This window comes from Marmota marmota, unplaced genomic scaffold (genome assembly GCF_001458135.2).
Source record: "Marmota marmota marmota unplaced genomic scaffold, marMar, whole genome shotgun sequence".
NCBI classification, from domain to species: Eukaryota; Metazoa; Chordata; class Mammalia; order Rodentia; family Sciuridae; genus Marmota; species Marmota marmota.
Window position 1 is genome coordinate 12,480,760 of NW_025999942.1, and position 16,358 is coordinate 12,497,117.

General features: G+C 46.4%; 1 protein-coding gene across 7 annotated transcripts in view; it reads left to right on the forward strand.

Moving 5' to 3' along the window:
- The window catches only part of Snap47 (synaptosome associated protein 47), a 111,801-nt gene that overhangs the window by 69,901 nt on the left and 25,542 nt on the right, over positions 1-16,358 (forward strand). For 4 of the 7 annotated variants that reach the window (XM_015498755.2, XM_048801350.1, XM_048801346.1 and 1 more), the window contains one exon: positions 131-6,621. The exons of 1 other annotated variant lie outside the window; for it this stretch is intronic. The gene's annotated coding sequence lies outside the window, so the exon portion shown is untranslated. Of the gene's footprint in view, positions 1-130; positions 6,622-16,358 lie in introns of those variants that run through there. 2 more of the 7 variants (XM_015498756.2, XM_048801348.1) reach the window with 2 other exon arrangements.

A 16,358-nucleotide genomic window follows, 5' to 3' on the forward strand; every position in this document is an offset into this window, starting at 1 on the left:
CCTGGTGAGGGCAGCCAATACAGTATGACCATCTTTGCTGTCCCTGAAGCTGTGAGATCCCAGCCTGGTGCTGCCATTGCAGGGCTGCAGCCCAAGCTATCCAACATGAAACGGTGTTTTCCCCCTTCAGCAGGCACTAAGGCAATACCCAAGTCCTCCTGAAGGAACGCGACTGCACATTCCTGCTCTTCCATCACAGCGTCACAGGCACGCTCTGGGAGTGACACTCAAGCCCCCCCAGTGGGAACTGCAGCCACAGACTCACCACCACATCCTGCTCTGGCTTCCTCTGGTGGACAGCTCTTGTCCCCGTGCGTTACGAAGTCCAATACACCTCCAGAGCACTCAGCAAACACCTGCCTGGCCTTTGCCCCCAAGAGAAAAGTGACAGCACCCTTAACAAAAAGTGCAGAGTTCTGTCTTCTGGACAGACCCGAGGTCTCTCCAGTAATAGGAAAAAAGTGATAATTTTTTTGCGGTGGGGGTGGTGGTGTTTGTTTTGTGGTGCTGGGGATTGAACCCAGGGCCTTGTGCATGAAAGGCAAGCACTCTACCAACTGAGCTAGATCCCCAGCCCAGAAATGATAGTTTTAAAATAGGTTTTGCAGCTGCATCCTACTCTTGGCCTTCATGTTTTATGTCTTAGGACACTCACACCTCTCCCAGGGGGCCCCTGGGAGAGAGAAAGATGGTCCTTTCATAAGCCACATCACAGCAGGCCACTGTCACCCATCTGTGTATTTAATGTACACTGCATGTTTGTGGGTGTTATGGTTTGGACTGGAATGTCCCTCAAACACTCCTGTATGGATGGTCCCCAATGCTTCAGTGTTCAGAAGTGGGGCCTTTTGGGAAATGATCCCATCATGAGGGCTCTGACCTTACCAGTGGATTAATCAATGGAGGAATTCCAATCGAGTAGAGTGTCGGGAGGTGTGGAGCTGTAGGAGGTGGCCCTAGTTGGAGGGAGTTGGTCCCTGGGTATGTGCCCTGGAATGGTACATCTTGACCTCAGCACCACACCCCTCTTCTTGCTGCCTCACACCGTCCTGGCAATAATGAGCTGAGCAGCTCCTTCCCTCCACTCTTCAGCCATGGTGTTCTGCTTCACTTCAGGCCTAAACAACAGAGACAACCAACCGTGGACTAAGCCTCTGAAACCATAGGCTAAAACAAAGCTTTCCTCCTTTAAATTGTTTTCCTCAGGCATTGTGTCACAGCAGTGGAAAGCTAACAGTGAGCTCTAGTGTGACAGTCTCATACATGTATATGAGTGTGGTCATCAAATCAGGGCAATAAGTATTTCATTTTCCTCAAACATTTGTTATTTATTGGTATTAGGAGACTTCAAAATCCTCTCTTCTTCTTCTTCCTAAAATAGATAATAGACTGTTGTGAACTGTAGTCACTTGGCAGGGCTGTAGAACATGAAAGCTGATTTCTCCTTTCCAGCTGTGTTTTAGTTCCTGCTATCCAGCCTCCCTCCATCTGTCCTCTCCCCTGTGTTCCCAGCCTCTAGTGATCACCATTCTACTCTCTACTCCTATGAGATCAGCTTTTTGTCTCTGCATGGGCGAGAATGGGCAGTGCCTGTATTTCTGTGCCTGACTCATTTCATTAGCATGACATCCTCCTGGTTTATCCATATTGCTGTGACAGGATTTCATCTTTTGGGGGGAGCTGAATAATATTCCTTTGTGTATACACACCATAGTTTCTTTATTCATACCATGTGATCTTGGTCATGTGGAACTGCAAAAGCTGATCTCACAGAAGTAGAGTGGATAGTGGTTACCAGGGGTCAGAAGGAAGGTAGGAAAACAGGAACAAAACTAGTTAGAAGGAAAAGATTCTGGTGTTCTCTTGCATGGTAGAGTGACTCTAGTGAGTAGCATATTGCAAAACAGCTAGAAGAGGTGATTCTGAGTATTCTCACCCAGAGAATTGATGGTGTTTAAGGAGATAGATATATTAATTACCCCTGATCTGACCATTACACATGGTAGACTTGTTCTGAAATGTCATACTGAAATGTTGGTGTTTTCCCCCTTCAGCAGGCACTAAGGCAATAGGTGCCATTATTGTGGCAATTAAAAACAAAAAAAAGGGGGGACCAGGGATGTGGCTTGGTGGTAGAGCAATTGCCTAGCATGTGTGAGGCACTGGGTTCAATACCCGGTACCACATAAAAAAATAAAAAACAAATAAAATGAAGGTTTAAAAAAAATAAAAACAAAAAAGGAAGAGGCTGAGAAAGGGCCGGTGAGTGGAGGTGGAATGCCACCCACAGTGATCCCTCTCGTGTTCTAGGAGAAAGCACCATACTCCAGCTCCTGGAGGTGCTTCCCAACACCCAGGACCTCCTATGCACAGCAGAAGTTCTGCTCAGTCAGTTCTCAGGTTGGCCGCAGATTTCTACATCCACGTTGTCTTTTCAGCTCTCAGAACCCTCTGAAAACTGGATATGCGGGGGAGGAGCTGCACACAGAACCACAGCTGCCCTGGTAGAGCTTCTACCCTGTGCATGGGCACTCCTGACCACACCCTGCCACTAAAGAAGCCGGCTCCCAGGTGGCAGAAATTCACCTTTGGTATGGCTAGTGCTTTGAGCGTGGGCATGGGGAAAGCAGGTGTTGGACCCTTCAAAGTTCAGCGTACAGCAGCTTGTATTGTGGGTATCCCTCAGATAATGACAGGTAGGGCCCCAGGAGTACCTTGCAGGACCATGGGCTTGTTTGGACCATGGGCTGCCTCTTCCAGTATGTGACAGTGCAGTGGCCATAGGGATAGGATTGTGGTGACTGGAAAACCACATGTTGGGTCATTGAGGATCCCAGACTCGAGGGACTCTACTTGGGAATCCCAGGATGAAGTCTTCTGTAGAGGCAGCACTTGAGCTGGCCCTGGGATGAGTGTCAGAGATGCAGAGGCTGTAGAAAACAACTCTCAGAGAACATTGAGGCTACACGTGGAGTGCCAGTATGATACCAGGAGGCCTGGAGGGCACCAGCCTGTCCCACCTGGACCCGGGTCCTTCCTTGTTGAATGTCGCATTTCTGTTAATCAAATGCTGGTATTGTGGAAGGAGAGCTCTGTGCACTTTTGACAAAAAACGGACAAGCAGTGTGCACCTGCCCCAGGACCTACATCTTCTAGAGTCTTCCTTAGAGCCTCTCTGTAAGTTCGTTAGATCTGATCGACACAGGAAGAGCCAGCCTGAAGAGCAGGTCTAGGACTACAATAGTGTAAAATGCAGACATTTGGAGACTATGGTGTTAGGCTCAAACTGACCCCTTTTTCTCGTGTCGCATAGACTGTTTCCTATATGAGGTATTACCACCTGTTTTCCCCATTAGTTCATCCCTGAAAGGACACTGCCTAACAGGAAACTTTTTGGTCCTGGGTAGACAAGGAGAAGCCAGCTCCAGAGCTGGGAGTTGCAGGTGGGAAGACCACTAGTAGGGCAGTGCTGGGGATGCTGCCAGGCATGACAGTACTAATGGAGAAGACGCTCTTGCCAGGCACCCCACGTGAGCAGCATGTGCAGCTCACTGTCAGCAACCCAGAGCGTGTGGTCCGCAGTTAGAGAACACGTTGGCAGTGAGTCCCAGCCCCACTTAACTTCCTCTGACCAACGGCAGAGAACTCATCTCTGCTGGCATCCCACCACCTAGGGATGCACATCTGTCCCACGTCTCTGGCTTGGATGGCTCCCCATCCATTTACCAGGACCCGGATCAGAGTGACACATAGGGTGTCCTACATCCCTTGACACCTCCCTGATGCAGGACCTCATGCTGTGAGTGGCGGGTGTCCTCAGTATCACTGGGATGAAGTCTCCCCTGTGTGCTTACAGAACAGAACCTCATGCTGTGGTGTAGGGTCTCTCATGTCCATTCACTGCCACAGAATGTCACACTCTGGGTTGTGGTCTCCTGAGTCTGCTGTTAGTAAGGATTTGCTGGGTTTGTTCTCCTTGGGGCAAAACCCTTTCATCCATGAACCTGTGGAACCCGACTTGTAGAAACATGTCTGCTACCAAAATCCAGTGGTGGAACTGGCATATGACTGCAATGATGAGAGGAAAAAATAGAAATTAGAAAGGAGCCACTGGGCTTTCTCTTTGCAGTCATGCATTGAGGACCTTGGCGTTATCCCTCTGCCTAACAAGAAGTAAAAGTTTGAACAGACTTTCCTAGATCTCTCAGGGAAATGAGGTCACAGGGCCAACACTGCCGCCATGATTGCTGGCAACAGACAGCAAAGACAGATTCCCTCTTCCTGGAGCAGAAACTCATGTCAGAATTTTCTCTGGAGGCCAAATTGGGGTAGGAAAATCTGCACCATTAATGACAAATTGTTGGAGCCTCATTGTACTCAATCCTGAAAGATAAAACCGCAGGAGACATGATAAGAGGGGAGACCATGGCCTTTTGTGAGTTCACCTTTAGCAGCTCAATCATATTCTCACAGTAAATGTTGGAGAAAGATCCCTTTGGGGCTTCCTCAGGGAAAATATTAAGTAACCATTTTTGAAGTATACAAGAGCATTCTATTCTTGAGCTCTGACCTCAAGAGAAACCATTCTACAAAGGCCTGGCTGACCTGGGGAAGGGGAAGTATCCAACTACAGGTCCTTCCAACCATTCTATCTTACCTGACAGGTTGTTGGGGGACAGGGTCTGTGCTGAGAAGCAATCGTGAAGTCCATGAACCAGGGACATTGACTTACCAAGACTTAATCATTATAGAATAGTTCCCTCCCCCACATCTTACACCACATTACCAAAATCCTGTGTGCAGCAGTTGCTTTTACCTAGCACATAAAGTCCCTCCAACAACAACAACAAAAAAATTACATACTAAAAGAAGTACATTCATGTGCATGTATGAATATGGAATAATGAATCCCACCATCATGTATAATTATAATACACCAATAAAAAAAGGAAAGACTGAAGAGAGAACTAGCATCAGAACCGAGTTGGATAATAGGAATTTTGAAATTATCAGACCAAGATCTTTCCAAAAATACTATGATAGCTATGCTAAGGGTGTCCTCCAAAAGCTCACATGTGAGACAATGCAAGAAGGTTCAGAGGAGAAATGATTGGGTTGTAAGAGTTTTAACCCAATCAGTGATTTAATCCCATGATAGGGGTGTGGCTGGAGGAGGTGGGAATTGGGGCATGGCTGTGGGTATGCATCTGTATTTGGGGTGTGCAGTCTCTCTGCTTCTTGATCACCATGACGTAAGCTGCTTTCCTCCACCACCCTCTCCTGCCATGATGTTCTGCCTCACCTCGAGCCCAAGGAATGAAGCTGGCCTTCTCTGGACTAAGACCCCTGAAATTGTGAGCCCTCCCCTACAGTTGTGTTGGTCAGATCCTTTAGTTACAGCAGCCAAAAAGCTGACAAAGACACACGGAAAGTGCACAGCGTGTAAAAATACAGATGATATAAGCAGGAGGACGAATATTCTAAGAGTAAAAAGGGTGCCAGAAATCAAAGACTTTTAACAAAAATCAAGATGCTTTTGATGGGCTCATCAGTAGACTGGAAAGAGTCTGTGAGCTTGAGGACATGAGAATAGGAACTTCCATAATAGAAGGCAAAGAGAAAACTCTGAAGGAAAAAAAAAGAGACAGAAATGGAATACCCAGACTTGTGGGACAATTACAAAATTATAACATGCACATATGAGAATATTAAAAGGAGAATAAAGAAAGGAACAGAAAGTGTTTTGAGGCGGTAATAACTGAGAATTTCCCTCCAGTTAATGTCAGACACAAAGATATATATCCAGGAGGTTCAGAGAACAGCAAGCAGGAGAAGTACCAAATGACTACACCTATACCTAGTATATTCAAAAATAAAACAAGGGAAATCAAATATTTTTTTTAAATCTCAAAAGAAGCCAGAGGGGGGAAACCACTCGATAGTTACAGAGTAGCTGACATCTGATTTTTCCTCCCAAACCACGCCAGCAAGAAGAGAATGGAGCAAAATACTTAAAGTGGAAAATCCACCAATTTTTATCCTGTGAAATTATCTTTCAAACGTAAATAAAGACATCCACAGACAAGTAACTTGAGAGAGTATGTTGTCAGTAGACTTACCTTGATAGGATTCTTAAAAGCTGTTCAAATTGCTGGGCGAGGTAGTGCATGCCCCTAATCCCAGCAGCTTGGGAAGCTGAGGCAGGAGGAGTGCAAGTTCAAAGCCAAACTCAGCAACTTAGTGAGGCCCTAAGTAACTTATGATTATTTTGAGACCCTGTCTCAAAATAAAAAGGGCTGGGGAGGTAGCTCAGTGGTGAAGTACCCTGGGTTTAATCCCTGTTACAACAATAAAAACAACAAAAGAACTTCTCTTTAGATAGACTATCAAAGCCCATGATCCATGAAAGAATGAGTTGACAATCTGCCCTGCAATTGACACTTGAGACAAAGATGACAAGCCACAGATTGGGAGAAAGTCTTTGCAAAACAACATGTCTGATAAAGAACTATTATACATAATACACAAAGAATTCTTAAAGCTCATTAGAATGAAAAATGTAATTAAAATGTGTATTAACATACATCATTAAAGAAAATATACAGATGGCAAATAAGCATATGAAGAGTTGTTCAGCATCTCTAATTTCATGTCGTTAAAGAATTGCAGATTAAAGCAATGAGGAAAAAATTAGGCTACCTTAAACAGACTGTTAGTAGAAACATAGAATCAACACCCATATTCTAATAGCCAAATTCTAAAACAGATACCACAAAATGTTGGTAAGGACGCAGACATCAGGAATTCTCATTGTTAGTGAAAATGCAAAATGGTACAGTCACTTTGGAAGACAGTTTGGCAGTTTCTTCCAAAACTAACTATACTCTTACCCTATGATCCAGAAATTATGCTCTTTGGTGATTACCCAAATGAATTGAACACTTAATATCCACACAAAACCTGTGCATGCACATTCTTCATAATTGCCCAAACTTGGAAGCCACTGAGATATCCTTCAGTAGGCAAATGGATGAACTGCATGCATTCAGACAATGCATGCATCATCCCTCAAAAGAAAGGATATATTAAACCAAGAAAAAACATGGAAGAGCCTAAGGGAAAGAGGTCGACCTGAAAAGGCTTCATCAGGTGTGATTCTAACTCCATGACATTGTGGAAAAGAAAACTAGGGGAACATAAGATGGGTGATTTCCCGGAGTTGTGGGGAAGAGAGGGAGCACAGAGGGGTTTTAGGGCAACAACAGTACTACACATTGGTCAAAACCCAAAGAGTAAAAACACTAGGATGAACCCCAATGTAATGTGGGCTCAGTGACTGTACCCAATGTACTGCTTAATGGAAGATCTGTTTTAACACTGGGGGAAGCTGTGTGAATGTCATAGCAACAGGGTATATAAGAACTGAATCTTCCACTCAAATTTTGTGAACCTACAACTGCTTTTAAAGTAAGAGAAGGAAGAAAGAGGAGGAGGAGGAGGCAGGGAGGGAGGAGTCATCCATCCCAAGAAATGTCCAAAAATCAGCAGAGCAAATTTCTTTAGGTTTCAAGGCCTTGAAAATAATCCTCTGGGCCCCAAATTCCACCCTTGGAGTCATTCTTTCTCCTCCCTTAAGGATAGAATTTGTCCACAGCCCACCAGCTCTATCAGCCTATTCTCCTTTCTGTAGGATTCTGGAAATCCAATATTTCTTTTTTGCTTCATCCTGTATGTACCTTTCAGTCCAAGCTGCCTGTGTATTGGATGATAAAACATTCTCAAATCTCTTGTAGGTCTCCTGTGCATATCATGGGCACTAATGTCATTAGACAAGAAGTTCTTTACAGCCCTTTCCCAGGAAGCCCCATCTTTCTTACTGCTTCTGTTGAGATGGCTGCGTACACCATGAGCCACAACTAATCACCACATTTGTCCAGCCACCCTGGCCTTCTCTCCAGAGCATTTTATTAATAGTGAATATCCTAATTTAACAACTTTGCTCCCTGACAGGCTGAGAATTTCTCCAAGTTGTTAAGTGCTATTTTCACTTGTTTTTCCTAATAGTTCTGTCCTTGATTTATCTCTTTCCTTTGTATTTTGCTATAAACAGCACAAGGAGAAACCAGGCCACACCTTCAACCCTTTGCATAGAAATCTCCTCAGGTATATGTTTTATGAGTTCTGCTTTCCACTCAACAGGAGGACACATTTCAATCAACTGCTTTGCCGTTTATAACAAGTTTCCTCCAGTTTCCAATAACATATTCCTCATTTCCTTTTGAAGGCACTGGCAGAGTCTTTAACATCTATGTTTCTACCAACAGTCTGCTCAAGGTAGCCTAGACTATTTCCATCATGTGTCTCCATTTTTTCATCTTCCTAGTTCCAGAGCCACTTTGTTTATACATTTGTTACAGCCACTCACCACTTCTGTATTCACTTCCCAGGGTGACCTTGACAATTACCACAAATTGCAGAGCTTGAAACAACAGAAATGGGTTCTCTTAACTCCCAAGGCCGGGATTTGATATCAAGGGCTTGGCAGGCTGTGTCCTCAATTGGGGCTCATCTGGGGCTCCCCCAAGTTCATCTAGGTTGTTGGCATAATTCAGCTCCTTGTGGCAGTAGGGATGAGGTATCCCCTGCAGCTACCCTGGATGTCCTCGACCCTTGTCCCTTTGTCTTTTCACTAGCAGCAGCACAAATCTTCCTCCTCCTGCTGCAGACCTTGGTCTCTCCTGCAACCACCTGGAGAACACTTTGGTCTTAAAGGGGCTGGTGTGACAACGCAAGTCCCGCTGGGACTCTCCTGTCTCTGATCCACTCATCCAGGACTTTGATGACATCTGCAGAACCTTTCACCAGCACTTAGTTTGTATTGGGTTGATAACTCATAAGAGCTGTGGACACCAGGCTAGAACCTCCGGGTCTCTGTGTTTCTTCCACCCAGGAGGCCGTGCTCTGGCTGCCACTCTCACTTGCACCACCCCTTTTTGACTTGGTCCTGCTGCTGTACCTTTTCAGCCCAAACTGACTGTGTTTCTACTGCTATAGCCTTCTCAAAAACCCAAGGCTCTCCTGTGTATATCAGGCCTTTTTCTTTAATGCTAGCTGTGCCACATGGACTGTGGGCCCCAGGAAGTTACTTCTCTCTGAACATCTGTTTCTGCATCTGTAATGTGGAGATGTCCCTGCCTCCCATGTACAGTTCGGAAGACTAGTTGACCCAACTAGGCAAAGCCCTTGACCCAGACCCAGCTTGTGTGGGCCACTTCTCCGCAGTTCCTCCTGTCCTCCTCATGTGGCTTCAGAGGCTGACGGAGATGTGGTAAACTTTCTTCCTGAAGGCTGCTCCTGTTCCAGGAGCTGCTCAGAGCTGGCAGGCTCCCAGACACCCCCTGCTTCCATGATGGTGTCAGCAGGAGACGAAGGACACAGTGCAGCCATAAGTGGGACCACCCCTTGGTGCCTTCATCTCTGCTGAGGAGGCAGTTGGTGCTTCATCACCTCCAAGGGCACTGCTGGCTTTGAGCTCCCGGGCAGAGTGATTTCAGCAGCCACAGCAACTTCCAGGCCAGGGAGAGGAGGGGCTTTCCTGCTTTGTCGACTCTCAGTGAGAAAAGACAGTAAATGCATAGCCTGTGCACAGAGACATCAGGATTTGTTCCACATGTCAGGCATGTTTTTAATTTAATGGTTTATGTTGTGGTAGATGTGTTTACAGCTGTGAAGTCAGCAAGAGACAGAGGAATTGTGGGCCCCGGAATCGTGCCCAGCATGCAGGCTGGTTTAAAGGAGGACATCATGCTTGGTTCACTGGTCAGAGGTGTAGGTTGCCTCATGGCTACATCAATCCCAACAGAGGAAAAAGTGGGGAGGAGATGGAGACATGAGGGGTTTGGTCTCTGAGCTCTCTCTGCCTCACCTCACCTCAGTCCTTTCCATGTATGGGGAATCCATTCCCAACTGCCTTTGGCTCTCGCACACTTCATGTTGTAGACCATGGGACCAGGGAGGTTCTGGAGTCAGGACACCCTACACAGACATCCCCCCATTCCCTTTATGCTACTGTTTTTCCTGTGGACACATAACTGGTGAAGTTTATAAATCAGGCACAGTAAGAGATTAACAATTTATGGTAGATCTTTGCAACCTCATATCTATTTTTTTCCTTTGCTTAAGTAAAAAACATTCACCTTTCTACCTCAAGGAAACACTTCCTGACATCCAGGGTAGCTAGAGACCCCTCAGCCCTACTGCCACAAAGAGCTGAATTATGCCAACAACTTAGATGAACTTGGGGGAGCCCCAGATGAACCCCAGTTGAGGACACAGCCTGCCAATACCTTGATATCAAATTCTGGCCTTGGGAGTTAAGAGAATATACTTCTGATGTTTCGAGCTATGCGAAACATAGCTTCTGCTTTGGGGGAAAATAGATATGGGGGCTTCTGGGACCCCTCGTAACACTGCAGCTCAAAATCCCATCTTCCTAACTACATCTTACAAGGCCCCTGGCCTCACAGAGCTCATGTTTGGGCTCCAGAAGAATCTGACTTTTCTGGCTTTGAAATCATTCAATTCCCCCCACCCGGCTCCTTGAGAGGGGAAAGAAGCTGTCTTGGGCTCAGGGGGCTGGTGTCCAGAGAGGAAGGATCTGGACACAAGGGCTTTTCTCAGGAGGGAGAACCATAGACCAGGGCACAAGGAGGGCAGGTCCCTGGCTGCATCTAGGAGAGGGTGGCCTTCTGGGTGGGGAAATGAAGAGTTTCCCTGTGGCCCCACAGTGAATGTGCTGGGGTGCCGGGACAGGATGACCCCTCCCTGGCTGGCTTCATCTGACTGTGAAATACCATACAGCATCCCCTTATCTGTAAGGGATATGTTCAAGATCCCTGGTGGAGCCTGAAACCTCAGATAGTACCAAACTCTAGCTCTCCTGGTTTTTATTAGCACATTATAATCATACATAATAATGGGGTTCATGGCAACATATGAATACATGATTATGTTACATGAATATAACTTACTCCATTTCTTTCCCCAGTGCTTCCCCTTTTCCTTTCCTCCCTACATTCCCTTTAGCTTTACTGTTTTTCCTGTGGACACATAACTGGTGAAGTTTATAAATCAGACACAGTAAGAGATTAACAATTTATGGTAGATCTTTGCAACCTCATATTCATTTTTTTCCTTTGCTTAAGTCAAAAACATTCACCTTTCTGCCTCAAGGAAGAACTTCCTGGCTTCTCTTTGACATCCCCTACACACCAACATGGTTACTTTGATAACCAAGACAGCTCCCAAGTAACTGACAGATAGGTAGCATATACTATATGGAGACTCTGGACGAAGGGACAATTCACATCCCAAATGAGCAGGACAGAGCAAGGGAGTGTGAAATTTTGCCATGCTACTCAGAAAAGAATCATTTCTGGAATTTTCCACTTAATATTTTCAGACAGTGGCCAACTGAAACCCTGGAAATCACAACCTCTGGTAAGAGGAAAGGCTGTACAGCAGGCAGAGCTAGTCTGTGGCTGAAATTCTGCCGTGACCAGCAGTGAGGGCTGTTGACAGACCGCCTGGTGGACCAGCGGGTTGCATGATGCGGTGCCAGTGTGCTGGGCACCACAACTCCCTGGCTCTCATGAGAAGCAGATGTTGGTCTCCAGAGGCTGTCCTGGAGAGCACACTGCCTGAACAAATAAATATGAGTCTCCGCAATTCTCTGCTTTCCAAAGGAGACGTTTCCAAAACAAGAATCTCTAGATTTGGAAATGATACCTCCTCAGAGATTAATTTCTTCCTTATGTTTGGAGCCTGATAAAAAGAGAGAGAGAGAGAGAGGCCCATTTGAACACCGCCCTGGCTGCACACCCGGCGGGTAAAGAGTCCACAGAGTCCTTTGTGGGGAGGCCTATCGCTCATTTGCCTGCGGACACCCTCAAATCCCAAGGATGGATCAGGCCACTGGCTGGGCGGCCCGGGAGCCCAGCGGAGCAAGGGCATCCACCCACCGTGGCAGTATAGAGTAGAGGAGGGGCCCCAGGCACACGGTGTCCGCTTTGGGGGCACCGTGCGACGGTGGACTGGGGTAGAGACCCCGGGGGAGCAAGGGCGTCCAATGGTGGGGGCTTAGGAAGGGAATAAGGGGAGTGGAGCAAGGGTGTCCAAGACTGGTGGGTGGGGGTTCCTGCATCTCGAGCCCAGCATACGGAGGGAGGGAACTGACTGTCCAGGTATGGGAGGACAGGACCATCCCTTGGCGAAACCCTGCCCAGGGCCAGGAGGCATGGGAGCTGAGTGACCTTTGCACCCACACTGGCGGGGAACTGCTAGATTGCACAGGCAGGTCCCAGCTCCAGGGGACACGCTGACAAATGCAGGGCACAAGTCCCAGGACTTCCCAGTGCAGAGTGGCCTCTCCAGCCTCAGCAGAGGTAGGTATGGTCAGGTAGATAGAGCCTGGGAGGAGGTGGTGTGAGGGCTTCCTGGGCGGTCCCCAGAGCCTCCCCCAGTGACTGTCAGGGTTCCAGGCTCTGGTAAGCACTAGCACACCCAAGGGTGAGGCCAGTGTACTGGGCGGGGGGGGTGTGCAAGAGTGAGGAGTGTGCTGACGTGTGCTTACCTAAGTGTGTTCTCAGGTGTTTGTATACTTGATTGTGTGCTGGGGTGTGTGTGCTTGTGGTGTGTGTGTATATGTGTTTGTACAATTGTGATGGGCATACTCAGGTCTGTGTGAATACCTGTGTGCACATGTGTACCAGGATGTGTGAGAGAGTGTGGGGTGGTATCCACTGGACCTGCTCAACTCCTAGCTTGGGGGTTGCCACAGGACTTCAGGAGCATTTTCCAGGACTTGAGATTGTAGTGCTAAAATCAAGACAATCCTAGGCCACACAGAACCATGTCAGCAGACCTTGCCCTCAAGGAACCCTGGAAATGCACAGCCCCGCCTTCTGAGGGAGGGCAGTGTCAGAGGGTCCAGCAGTTCATCAACAAGAACTGACTCAAGTTCCCAGAGCCCACCTGCATGAGCTGCAGCCTCTTCCTCCCTCTCCTGGAAGGTTCTGGGGTGCAGTTGCTCCTCTGAGGTCCAGCTCTTGTTTCTTCTGCTGCCCCTACCCACCGAGGAGCAAAGACCCTGACATGTAGTGTCCCCTTTATTTCTCCCTATGAGAGGTGGGCCTCACATCTGCACCCCACCTCCAGCCCCTCAGAATTTGGGTGGGTTCTGGACAGTGCAGCCATACCCATCTGTACTGCTGAGAGAGGGACTCAGGCCACCTCCTGCCAGAGCTCTACTGAATGGCGGGCAGGGCTCACACAGACCCCGCAAAGAATACTGGGCCAGGTACCCTATGCCTGGTCACTTCTGGCTTGGATGGGAGCCATTCTTGCACCCGCATCCAGAGGCCCCTGTGACACTGGGGCTGGACATCAGTGCTGTTGACAGCGGCTCGTTCCGTGGTTTGGAAATGGTTTGAGTGCTCCTCTGCCCTGGCTCCGTATGTGGAAGGCAGTCCCCTTGTGAGGTGCGAAGAGGGAGGAAGCTTGTCCACCATGGTTTTCAGAGGTGGGCCTTGGGAAGGTGGTCCAGGCTAGGTAAGCTCATGACTGAATCCTGGTGACTCTGTAAGGGAGACCAGAAGAGACGTATACCCATCCCCTGTCTCTAGCCCCGTGGCACCCTGGTACTCTGCTGACAAGCAGGCCCGCTCCAGGCGTGTGCCTTGACCTTAGGCCTCCAGAACTGTGGGCCACAACAAATCTATCTTCTCCATGGCCCACCCAGCCCACAGTGTCGTGTCATTAACAACAGAGAACCAAGGTGCTGCCCCCACCCTGCACAGCTTGTAGGGGAAGAAAGGCCCGGATGCTGAGTCCGATGCGAACACCACCCGGTCTCCCAAACTCACTACAAACACGAGAGGAACACATTGCACCACAACTGCAGGGGTCAGTCACATGATAGGAAATTTTCAAATATATAGTCTGAGGGGACTTTCACCATATAAGCCATCTATCATTGGCCAAAATAGTATTATGCCAAGCAGGACTGTATACAGAACACTAAAAACTGAAATAACAACAGCACAACCATTTGGTGGAACAGAAGACAAAGTAGACTGGCTATTACTGAGCTCAGCAGGGGCCACCAAGTTTCCTGGGGTCCAAGTCATGGGGCAGTGATTGTGTCTGCTGTCTCCCTTCATGGACACAGGTAAGCTTGGGAGTGGGAGGAGACAGGCTCCCTCCAGGCCATGACTCCTCAAGCGCAGGCCTCAGGGTTCTCTGAAGTAGAAGCAGAGCTGGTCCAGGGCTCCTTGATATGGCCCTGGTGCCTCAGTGCCCATGGCCCTGGCCCTGTGTTTGAACTGAATGCTTTCACATATTTGGCTGGTTTCAAGGTCTTGTTTTGGGTGTCTCCTGCTGACTTTTTTTTTCTTTTTTTGACCAGTTCTTACTGTTGCCAAGGCTTGCCTTGAACTTTTGGGCTCAAGCCATCCCCCTGCCTCAGTCTCCTGAGCAGCTGGGACTGTAACATAACACCATACCCAGCTTCTTGATGACCATGCACAGAAAGCAATTGTGACTGATTTGCAACAAAAGTGTTCCTTCTCTTGAGCTTCTAGTTCAATCTGATCAAAATGTGTTTTGATATTACCAGTCAAATAAAATAACATCGAATTTACCGCACAACCCATAGAATACATTGTAGCTGAGACTCAATCTCAGATTTCATATTTTTATGTGACTCAATATATTCTTACTTATTGTCTTTGTCTTTATAAATGTTATAACAATACTTGCAGAATTTAAAATACAGACTTCATCTGTTTCATTGCTAAAAGCAAGTTTGGCGTCCCTGATCCCTTCCTGGGGATTGTTCTTCCCTTGTTTTTCTCTACTGATGGAGTTGACATCCAAACACCAGTTTACTATCATTGACCCTGAAGATCCTCCTTCAGTCATTTCTGTGTAGGAACATTCCCACCTATGGGTCCCCTCCAGAGCCCACACCTGTTGGTGTTACACCTCCAGGGGACATTTCCAAATCTATTAGTTGACACTCTGTGAGAGGAAGGAAAGGGAATGGATGCTGGATAGGAGTATTCTTCCCTGCTTTGTGTTTTAAATCTCCATAAGGAAAAGGAGATTACTTTCAAGCAGGACTCAGACATGCAGACAGAATGTGGGTGTTGGGGCAGAGCCCAAGTCCAAGAGCCTTGGATGAATTTTCAGTTTGATTTGAGCTGTAATCCCAAACAACAATCCCAAACACTGTAACTCTGACTTTAGAGTTAGAAAATCCTAAAAATATAATTCTGGGCTGGGCACAGTGGTACATGCCTGTAATCCCAGCAGCTCAGGAGGGTGAGGCAGGAGGACTGAAAGTTCAAAGTCAGCCTCAGCAACTTAGTGAAGCCCTAAGCAGCTTAGTGAGATTTTGTCTCTAAATAAAATGTAAACAATGGCTGCAGATGTGACTCAGTGGTTAAGGGCCCCTGGGTTCAATCTGTGATACCAAATTTTATATATATATATATATATATATATATATATATATATATATACACACACACATATACATATATATGTATACATACATATATTTCTAGAAAAAAATTTAAATTCTTTAAAGACATCAAATTGCATTTAAAAAAGCAGATTTATTTGAGAAACATGAAAACAAGAGAATACTTCGTAGGCCACTTTACAGAATAAAATAGGCAATAACAATATATACATTTTTGCAAACATGAACACTCAGATGTACTAATAGTCACGGGGTTAGTAGCTACAGGAAGTAAACAATATTACAAAGAAATAGGTCAAAAAGCAAAATATATAAATGTATTATCACCATGGTTGGTAATTGTGCACATTCAGGTTTATAACTGCAGTCATCTATACTAAGTCTTTTGAGGAGATTGTTAAAAACTGAGATTGGTTACCACTGAATATGCAGTCACTCAGGGAGCCCAGATCTTGAGAAATTGTCTTTTGTAAATGCAGATGTACAAAAAGGGCATCTCTTCATTTATTTTACATACACACAAAGTCAGCATGTCAATGCATTTTCTCTGAGTCAAATTTGCACAAAATGAATTTGAACTTTCTCTAAAAGTTTTAATACAACTTACACCTCCAGTGTTGGAAGTGATGCTAAGATAAAATAAATAATATAGCAAATTGTGATATGGTAGTGTGGTGTACCCCCTTTTTTCTAGTACTGAAGGCTTTATGCATACACTGTATATTTTTAAAAATGATTTGAATCCCTTTATAAGACATTTATTAGAGTGTCTGCTAGGGGTCAAGCATTGCTGTTAGGGATACAGTGAAGAAAA